Source organism: Bactrocera latifrons, unplaced genomic scaffold, assembly GCF_001853355.1.
Source record: "Bactrocera latifrons isolate USDA-ARS-PBARC rearing strain unplaced genomic scaffold, ASM185335v1 scaffold_73, whole genome shotgun sequence".
Lineage (NCBI taxonomy): Eukaryota > Metazoa > Arthropoda > Insecta > Diptera > Tephritidae > Bactrocera > Bactrocera latifrons.
This window is the reverse complement of record NW_017537412.1, coordinates 1247062-1256789: the sequence shown is the minus strand read 5'-3', so window position 1 is coordinate 1256789 and position 9728 is coordinate 1247062. Positions and strand designations below refer to the sequence as shown.

General features: G+C 34.9%; 1 long non-coding RNA gene across 1 annotated transcript; it reads left to right on the top strand.

Moving 5' to 3' along the window:
* Window positions 1-4874: 4874 nt before the first annotated feature.
* Window positions 4875-9714, top strand: LOC108976165. The gene is made up of 2 exons (XR_001993927.1): window positions 4875-5029; window positions 9385-9714. It is a non-coding gene; the product is annotated as an uncharacterized LOC108976165 (long non-coding RNA).
* The last annotated feature ends 14 nt before the right edge of the window (window positions 9715-9728 follow it).

Sequence of the window (9728 nt, the reverse complement as noted above, 5' to 3'; positions counted from 1 at the left end):
CAAATCAAAAAACTGACAAAGTTTAGATTATTACAGAACTGAAAAAATGCATGTTCATCGGATCATTTGTCCTCAGGTTATCTCTGCAAATCGAAAAGTTTTGTTTAGAGACAAATATTGTAAAAAGACTAAATAGTTGGGGTGACTGAACTGGTTAACTTATAGATGGTTGTAACTCACAAACTGTTTGAAATATCGATTTAAAATTTTAGTATGTTATTTTTAAAGGTGCAAAATATTTTTTTTTTTTTTTTCAAAATTTCATACTACTTGTAGGTGTTCGCCTTAAAATAGTTTTATTTCGTTGTAACCCTAATTTATTCGCATTATTCTTGAAACAAATAAAATTGTTTGCTTTAGTCCTCATCTGCATACATCTCTCTATCATAGAAAGCCAGAATTAGACTCAGCAATTAAATTGTAGATTATTCTTGGCATTTCGTCATAATGTGTCTAGATTATCCGCAAGGCGGTGCCGCCATAAATAGTCTGCCTACATTCAGTTCAATGGGATTTTCTTGAAACCGACAAATGACCTGATTACTATCGAACCGACATTTTAAGCTGTCTAAGTGAGTGCCGTGGAGTCATGCGTAGATGTTCACGTAAGTGAAGAAAGTTCTCTGAACGTCATTTACTTGGAAGTGGCCAGCGCAGCCGCTGCCTCTTAATTCGCTGAACTATGTCAATGTCGTCGTATAACTTATACAGCCCATCGTTCCATCGAATGCAATTTCGCCGTGGCCAACGCGTAAAGGACTATAAATCTTTTCTCTCGAACACTCGAAACGTCGACTCATCGGATGTTGTCATCGTCCAAGCCTCTGCACCATATAAGCAGGACGGGAATTATGAGTGACTTATAGAGTTTGGTTTTTGAGAAGCCGGTGATGACGTAAGCCTCAATGGCGACCGTTATCAGCCCACTGATTACCGACTATTTGACGCCTTGGCAACATTTGATTTCAACATTACCGCTACTCTTCACACACATCGCATCAATCCGTGTTTAGTTCTTTAAAAAGTAGGGAACCTCGAAATGGGTAACCCTCAATAAAAAAAGTCTCAATGTTTGATATTAACATCTACAGTGTGCTGATATAAGGTCAGCTTTACCGTAAAAATTTAGCAACTTCTAATGCTGGACCAATAGTGTTCACAAGCATAGGCAACATTCAACGAAAGTTCTCCAAAATCTAAAAATCTAAAATTTTATATGCAGAAATACTCATACATACAAATGCATACGCTCGAAAGAATAAATTTATTACTCAACTCATATGGATGCATTTGCGCTTTCACTTTTTACCAATTAATTTGTTTACGAATTCAGAAACTGTGGGAAGCAGCAAGAATCACTGTTGCACCGGAAATGGAAGCGAAACACATTTTAATTGCTTTCAAAATAGCTTGGAAAAAAAAAAGTTCGTCAAGGCCTTAGGCATTTGTACTTCATTGTACATACATATGTACCTATATATATATATGAATATGTATATTGTAAATATACGCGTCTATGTAAATTTGTAAACAACTTCAGATGCAATTATGTAAATACCATTGATTTGTTTTTCAATTAAACAAAAAGGTGTTGAACATTTTATTAGGAAAAAGACATATTCACGCTTTGTTGGTGTAAAATATTAAAGCAAAAGCTGCAAAGAAAGCCATAGCTGGTTGACTTTTTGTTTACTTACATATGTACTTGTGGGTAAGTATGTATGTATGTGTTTGTGTACCAATGTGCAAGCAGGCATTGGACCCTTCCAGTGTAAACAAAACGTGGAATCAACAACAGCAAATCAGTTGTCTTGTTTATCCGTTCATAAGTACTGTTAATATAATATGAGTGCATGCCGGTGTGTGTGTGTGTTTAAGTTTGCAAGTTCGATGATCTTATCAATTCTATTAAGGAGCGTGTGGCAGTGATGAAGCGCACTGACATTTATATTTTCATTTTATTAAAAAAGTGCTCTTTTAATTTGTTCTGAAGGCTTCCTTAGCGCAGAACTAAAGCTTAGTTCCTCGACTTTAATGTTGTAAAGAGCAAGCTATGCAAATGTGTTATGACATTTTAATAAAAACTGCAAAGTAGTTGTATATACCTATATAAAATTCATTTAAAATACTTATGTATGTCAAAGTTCTCAAAAAGATTTAGAGGTTCATAAGATTCACAAGTAGAAACAATGCCCTTTATTATGAGACCTGAAGGTGGCCTGTGTGGGATTCGATAGATAACGAGAGTTGAAGAGGGAAGCGATGCGCACTTGAATACAAAAAAAAGAGAGAGGCCGAAATGAATGAGTACGAAGAGCTTCACAAGCTGGGCAACAGGGGTGATGGCCAAAAATTCTTCGAAAATATGCGGCAACTGACAGAAGGTTTCAAGACCGCAGCATACTCTTTTACAATCCCCAGAGGTGATCTCGTGATGGATGCCCAGAGCATAGTTACATTATGGAGAAAACACTTCTTCAGCCTGCTGAATGGCAGAAAAAGTAGAAAAGTAGATGGCGAACCCGATTTCCCAATCGATGACCATGGAGCGGAGGTTCCACTGCCTGACCATAAAGAAGTTCGAATAGCAATTACCCGTCTTAAGAACGACAAAGCGGCGGGGATCGATGGATTGCCAAGCGAGCTATTCAAACACGGCGGCGAAGAACTGATAAGGAGCATGTGCCAAGCTTGCTCAAAATTGCATATAAGGTTCTATTCATAATTGGATATTATCAGTGTGGCTTTAGACCCGGCAAATCAACAACCGACCAGATATTCACCATGCGCAAAATCTTGAAAAAGAACCGTGAAAAGGGGATCGACACGCACTCTTTGTCGATTTGAAAACTGCCTTTGACAGCATGAAAAGGAGCTGCCGATGTCTGAATTTGGTATCCCCGCAAAACTAATACGGCTGTGTAAACAGACGTTAAGCAATATCAGGAGCGGGTAGGACCTCTTCGAGCCGTTCGATGCCAAACGAGGCTTCAGACAAGGCGACTCCCTATCGTGCGACTTCTTCAATCTGCTACTGGAGAAAATAATTCGAGCTACAGATTTTAATCGAGCAGGTACAGTTCAGGCAGGTATATCTCATGTCATCAAACAAACAGTCGTCGCACTCGCAACAACTAGGCACCACATCACTGCTGACAGTCATAACTTCAAAGTCGTAGATAATTTCGTCTATCTTGGAACCAACGATAATGTCAGCCTCGAAATCCAACGAAGAATAATTCTTATCAACAGGTAATACTTCAAAGTGCTGCAGCTAAAGACCAAACTTTAAAAGTCACTTATTATTCCCGTCTTGGTATATGATGCAGAGGAATGGACGATGACAACGTAATGGGGCCAAGGAACATGTCTTCTAAGTTTAATCAAGATATCTTAATTTATTTACAGTTTCACGGACGGACCGACACACAGTTACCGGAATTTCATCTCTTCACTTCATTCTGTTTATTTAAGTAGTATATATACACATATGAAAATATATTGTATACATATATGTAAGTTCATTAGTTTTAGCTGGTACAAAAAACCGTTAGGTGAGCAAAACCATTATACTCGTTAGTATAACTTAAAAAAAAAAACTTTTCCTTGGTAATATATATTATTTCTAACATAAGTAAGTCCCTCTCACTGGCATTAGCCACCACTGTAGCGCATTCATATGAATTGAAAATACGCTCCGTTGCTCATTACTCTCAAACACATATGTACTCATATTCGCTCTCCAATATTTTCCTCTGAAGCTTTTCGCTGCATTTTCGCGATATTTTGTCATTTCTGTTTTGAGCGTTGCATTCGTATCATTTTTATAACATTGTTGTTGGTCATAAAGTTCTGTGTGTGTGGGTATCGCAACTAATTTAGTTGCATGGACTTTAGTAGGGCTCGTGCGCATCTTTGTTAGCACTCGTGTCAATGCATGTCGTACACTGTGTGGAATTTGTGTAACTGCAATTATATATATTTATTTACGCGATATCAAATAACGGAGACTCTTCATGGATTTTTTTTTTTTAATTTAATGAAAACCTTGGTTTATCACTATTTAAAGTCGTGATCGTCAAACATATATCGAAAATTTAGATTTTCTATTGCTTAAATTAGCCTCGTTTTATCACTGGAGCTCAAAAGTTTGAAACGTCAAGACTTTCATATATAAACAATGCATAATTTGTAACATAAATCGAAAAATCTTTGAGATTAGAGGATAATACATAGAACCAATCCGCTCTAAATCTTGTCAGTTGAACAAGTTTCCCACACAGGAGCTAGATTTGTATCGATCAGTTTTTATGACAGCTACCCCTCATAATATTCCGATATCAGAGATACTGACCACTTTCTTGATGAGGAGAAAACTTGTACAAAGTTTCAGATCGATATATTAAAAACTGAGCGACTAGTTCCTGTAAATAAAAGTAGAGGATTTAGCAATATAATCGACTTAGCGTTCTGATCATCTATACATATGTATATGTATGTACTTTAAAGAGCCTTCTAGGTGTTACGAAGTAATTGTCCGAATAAATTTAGCTTCTTCAGCGTTTTAGAACATGAGTTTAAATAAATGCCGCACAGTGTCGCCGAACTGTTTACTTCCACAGCTGATGATATGGAACCTGGCATGTATAAGTATATACATATGTTTTAGTGTATGACTCCATTGACGCCCCCCAATCGCTTTATTGTTGCCGCTGCATCGTCAACGAATCAACGAATATGCTGCTCAGCGGCAATGCTCTCTGCACTACGCTCAACAGCTGCTAGCGCGATTGCTGCTCAGGCTATGACTTCTAACGACGGGCTATTGCTGTCGGCGGCGGCATTGTGGCCTCAGTTCATTCGGAATTGTTGAGGCGTTTGCACGTGTTCGACTAGAATTGTGGCGGAGAGTCATGCTCAGCACGTAGCGGTGGCGCAATACGGTACTCAATGCTTAGTGGTAATAACAACAACAATAACAAGAGTAGCAACGCATTGCCACCCCTTGAGGCTGGATCAACCACTAGCGGTAATGTTGTGGATGTTGCATCGCATACTATAGCGATAACAACAACAACATATTAGGTGACAAACAAGCAACCCTTGAGTTCATATATCGAGTATATGCTTTTGTTTTTGTGCATTTTCTAACAAACGAACGCTGTGTGGCGCATCGTGAATTTTCGAAAACGCGTTGAAAACTACAACTTTGCGATTCTTGAATTCGCCAGCCATACACAGTGCTACAGTGCGCTGGGGTAGGCCAAGGTGGGATAACAGTATTTCGCGTGCAGCACGCGTGAGTGTGTACAAATTAAATATTCTTAATTATTATATGTTTAGAAAATTCTTAAGAAAGTGATTATGAAGTATTGTTAAATAATTTAAAAAAATCGGAAATTGACAAAAAAATTAATAACCTAAAAGTACTTTATAAAGAAAAAAAATTAATAATATTACAAAAAAATATTTCTAAAAAAATTTAAATATTTTTTGTAAAAAAAAATTATAAAAATGTATAAATCAGTCTTCTGGTGTTTAATTGTGTGAAAATAAATATAATCCAACATATATTTGTATTTAATGGTAATTCAATTCCACGTAATCAGTTTGTAATGCTGTTCTTTCTTGACAGCTGTGTGTCTAAAGTAAATATATTAAATATCTACATAAATAATTCGTGTTATCGTGCATTCTATAGCGATAAAAAGCCGTTATATTATATGTGTTAAGGTGAAATAAATAAGAAAAGTGCGCAAATAACGGTATTATCTTACAATTTCAAGTGAATCTGAGTGCCACATCAAATAAAGACCTAATTACTTACACATATACATTGTATGTACATATTTGTGCCTCCGGCTATACGCATGTGTAAGTGTGACACGCTGGCAATTGCATCCTGCAAGTGCAATAAGCGAACTATCTGCAGTATCCGTGCATACATACAAACACGAAAAAATGGGTGACTGTGTGCAAGTGTGTGCGTAGTTTTCAAGGACGTTTCGCTGGCTTATAAAATCGCAGATATGTAGATAATATATGATCATTTATATGTGAATTTGGAATTATGTAAATTTTGAGTTGTGATTTTTGATGGCATGAAAATTTTTAAAATGGGTTTTTTAAAATATTTTTTAGATAATTTTGGAATATTTAAAAAAAATTTTTTTTTTTCAGATTTTTTTTTAGAAAATTTTTGATTATTTTTATAAAATTTTAAAAATTTGCTGCCAAAAAAGATTTGTGGCGTAAAATTGGTAATAGAAAATGTATGAAATCTTTATATGCATACATATACATGTATGCATATATTATATACTGTACCCAATTAAGCAATAAAATTGTGCAAGTATTAAAGGGTTGAGTTGGATTGGCAGCGAATATTATCAACATACATACATATATATTATATTCTATCGCCATATGGAAAGTAAATTAACTAGTTGTACCCAAAGTTTTTCTGAAATATGACACAAGGGAAGTCAGTACCTAAGAATATAGCGCTTAAAAAACTATATAATATTGAATAGTCGAAAAAGTTTTTTCGTATTTCTAATTAAATCTTCTTTATTCGCATTTCTTTATATTAATACTGATAACTAAATAAGCAAATATGTATCATTCTGGTCGACCACTTTGTGCCATTTTCCGCTAGAGATATTATTATTCCATCAGTGTAAATCGAAATTTCCAGTACGTAAACGAGCGAACCATTCTTGTGATACATGAACTGATTCAGCATCGTCATTCTTCCTTTTTTATACAAAATTTTCAAAATATAGCGAATTTCTTCATTACTTTCATTCATTTTTCCTAACGTGCACTTAGTAGAGGTTGAGCGTAAACTGCGAGTTCCTTCAGGACACAAGAGATCTTCTGAACTACTTGTTAAGAATCAAACTTTAGCTCATGGCAGTCATAAAAGCTCTTAGTAGACATTGACCAATAGGCATTCACTCGTAAGACCAAAAAAGTTCTATGACGGTGACTAAAGTGGGTTTTCTTCGAACTAAAAGATATAGCTAAAACAGATATTAGCCGCTTTAATAAATTTGTGATACATATTCTCAAATCACTTGTCGTTTTATGAGGGTACCATATTTATAAATAATAGATAGGAGTTTTAATATCATACCGGACCTGCGTTCTGAGCTGTCCAAGCGCATGGAACCGGAACGACACTTCAACCTAACCCAACCCAACCTTGGTCAATGCTTGCTCAACTTTACAACGTAATTATGGTATATAAACGAAGAACTCCAAATGTTTCCTTACTTTTTTGAATAGGTAATTTATCTTCAGTGGTCAATGATGATAGTTTCGATGTGCAAACCTTCGTGCCCATAACTACTAGTTAATATAATGTGAATGGCCAAAAACTGATAAATATGTTTAGTTAAAATGTACGCAATGATGTGTGTAGCTACGAAAACGTTTTTGTCCATCTTTAAATGAGCACGAAGCCTTTAAAGTCAAACACCGACATTCTTGCAACTGTGGCGTTTGCTCAACCAAAATTCAAGAACGCTGTATAAACTGTTTTGAGTTGAATAATTTCGCATCCGAAACAGTTAGCAAAAATGCAGTTTGTCTGAAAAAGACGACGGCCATAAATGGAAAACCGAAACAAAGAGTATATAAAAAATAGATAATATAAAAAATTACAAAAATTGCATATGTAACATAAAACAAATTAGGAAAAGCATTTTGCAAGTAAAAAATTAATACCGCAAACTAAATGCAAAGGAAAAATTTATCCAAATAAAGACATTCCAAAGCAGCCATAATATTGGGAAATGGATTCATTAATCAACTATATCATATTCGGGACACGATTAAAGTTCAAATTACTACTAAATTTATATGTCTAACATTGTTGTTACAGAAAAGAAGAAATCATATTTACGATAAAGATAACCTCACACTGTTAGTAGGTAGTTATAGTAAGTTCTTTATCGAATAAGCTAATTTTGTTAAGCCACTTGTACAAAAATTGTGAAAATAACACATTTAATTCAATAATTGCTTAAATTAAATATCCTCTGTAATGAAGCAAGTTATAAGTTCCTTTTTGTAGGCTCTGCTATAGTTTTTTTTTTTTTTAAGAATTAATTTGAAAAAAAATCAGAAATGTCCAGCCAAAGCTCTAAACCAATCTTTTGTTGTTCATAAGATTTAAATGACTTTCAACTTTAATAAATTCAACCAAACACAAATCCATTGCTATACTGGTCGGGAGGGCAATTAAGTCTATGAGTTTAACTGCAGAGACTAGAACGCTGCATAGATCTATTGAAACTAGTTTTCACCATTTGAAACGAATGACATAAGTAAGATCACATTTATTTTCTGTATCTCTAAAACGATATGCGTTTTCAAGATTATTAAATATGTGTTCAGTGTTACAACTTGGAGGACGCATCATAATAACAAAATGATTCAAGTTAACTGAGCCATAAGTTTCATATTTATTTAGTTTGATCTGGCTTATCGCTTGATTCATCAGTAGAAATTGAAAAATAGGAAGTTTGTATGCATAAATTCGTACGTTCTGAATGAATGCACATAAACCACGTTAATCTGTTATAGAGATCAGTACTGGACCTTTAAATTTAGCAATTACAATAAAATTGCTGCATAATTGTGATCAGTTTCGAGGTTCCCGAAACTGTTTCAAGGTTGCTCTTCCTCCCGAAAGCGCAAATTTTTCTTGTTTACATACCCATTGAGCCGAAAATGAGCCTCATCGCTGAACAAAACTTGGCTCGAAAACGTAGGAGCTTCTTGGAACCTTTCAAGAGCCCATTGAGCGAAACGATAAAATTGAACGATTTGTAAACATTGTTCAGGCACAAGTCTTTTCATAATGCCAAACAATACTGAACAAAATTAATACGACAGCTTGACACGACTCATGCGTGATCTGTCAAAAATCGGCTATTGAAAAAAGTACCTCTATTTGAATCACCCGTTATAATAGAAGTCTAAAGTATTATTTTAACTATAAAGTGTAAATGAAATTGTCTGAAGGTAGATGTTTTATAGAATAAGCTATTATGTTTTGGAGTTGGTTCAAGTGATGCGGAACATTAAACAATATCGCATGGGAAAAATTATAAGGTTCACCGAATGCTGCAAAAGATATATCGAGGCTACAGTTTGGAATGAGTTTAAAACTTCAGGATAGTAATAGAATAGGTTCGAAAGCGGTTACCCGCCAGCCATTTTTTTAGAATTATAAATGGTGCTGTGCTTATATCGGAAAGTTTAACTGATTACACATTTACTTCTTGCAACCAAACATAAACCGTTTTTAAGACCAAATGTAGACTTGATATCTACAACTACAATAAAAATTGCTTAGAATCGCAAATATTCTAGGAAATACTGAAAAAAGTAATTAAGAAGAGAGCCAAAAATCAAGTTGCGAAAAAAGATTGGTGCAACTAGCGAGAATAGTAAAAACTAGCGAATTTATTACAAAAAAAAAAAAAGTACAACAACATTGCGAGATACGCATGTATAGCGTGTTAAGTGTCGAGATTAAAGCGGCAATAAAACAACAAAAAGATAGCGGGCAAAAATAATCAGAATTGGTAAGAGATTTGCGAACAAATGGGCATAAAATGTGGCTGATGTCGGAAATTTAAGGAGCTGCGGAGTTAAGCGATACGTAAAGCGTACAAAATGAGATAAATAAAAAAAAAAAAAGAAAACAAAATAAA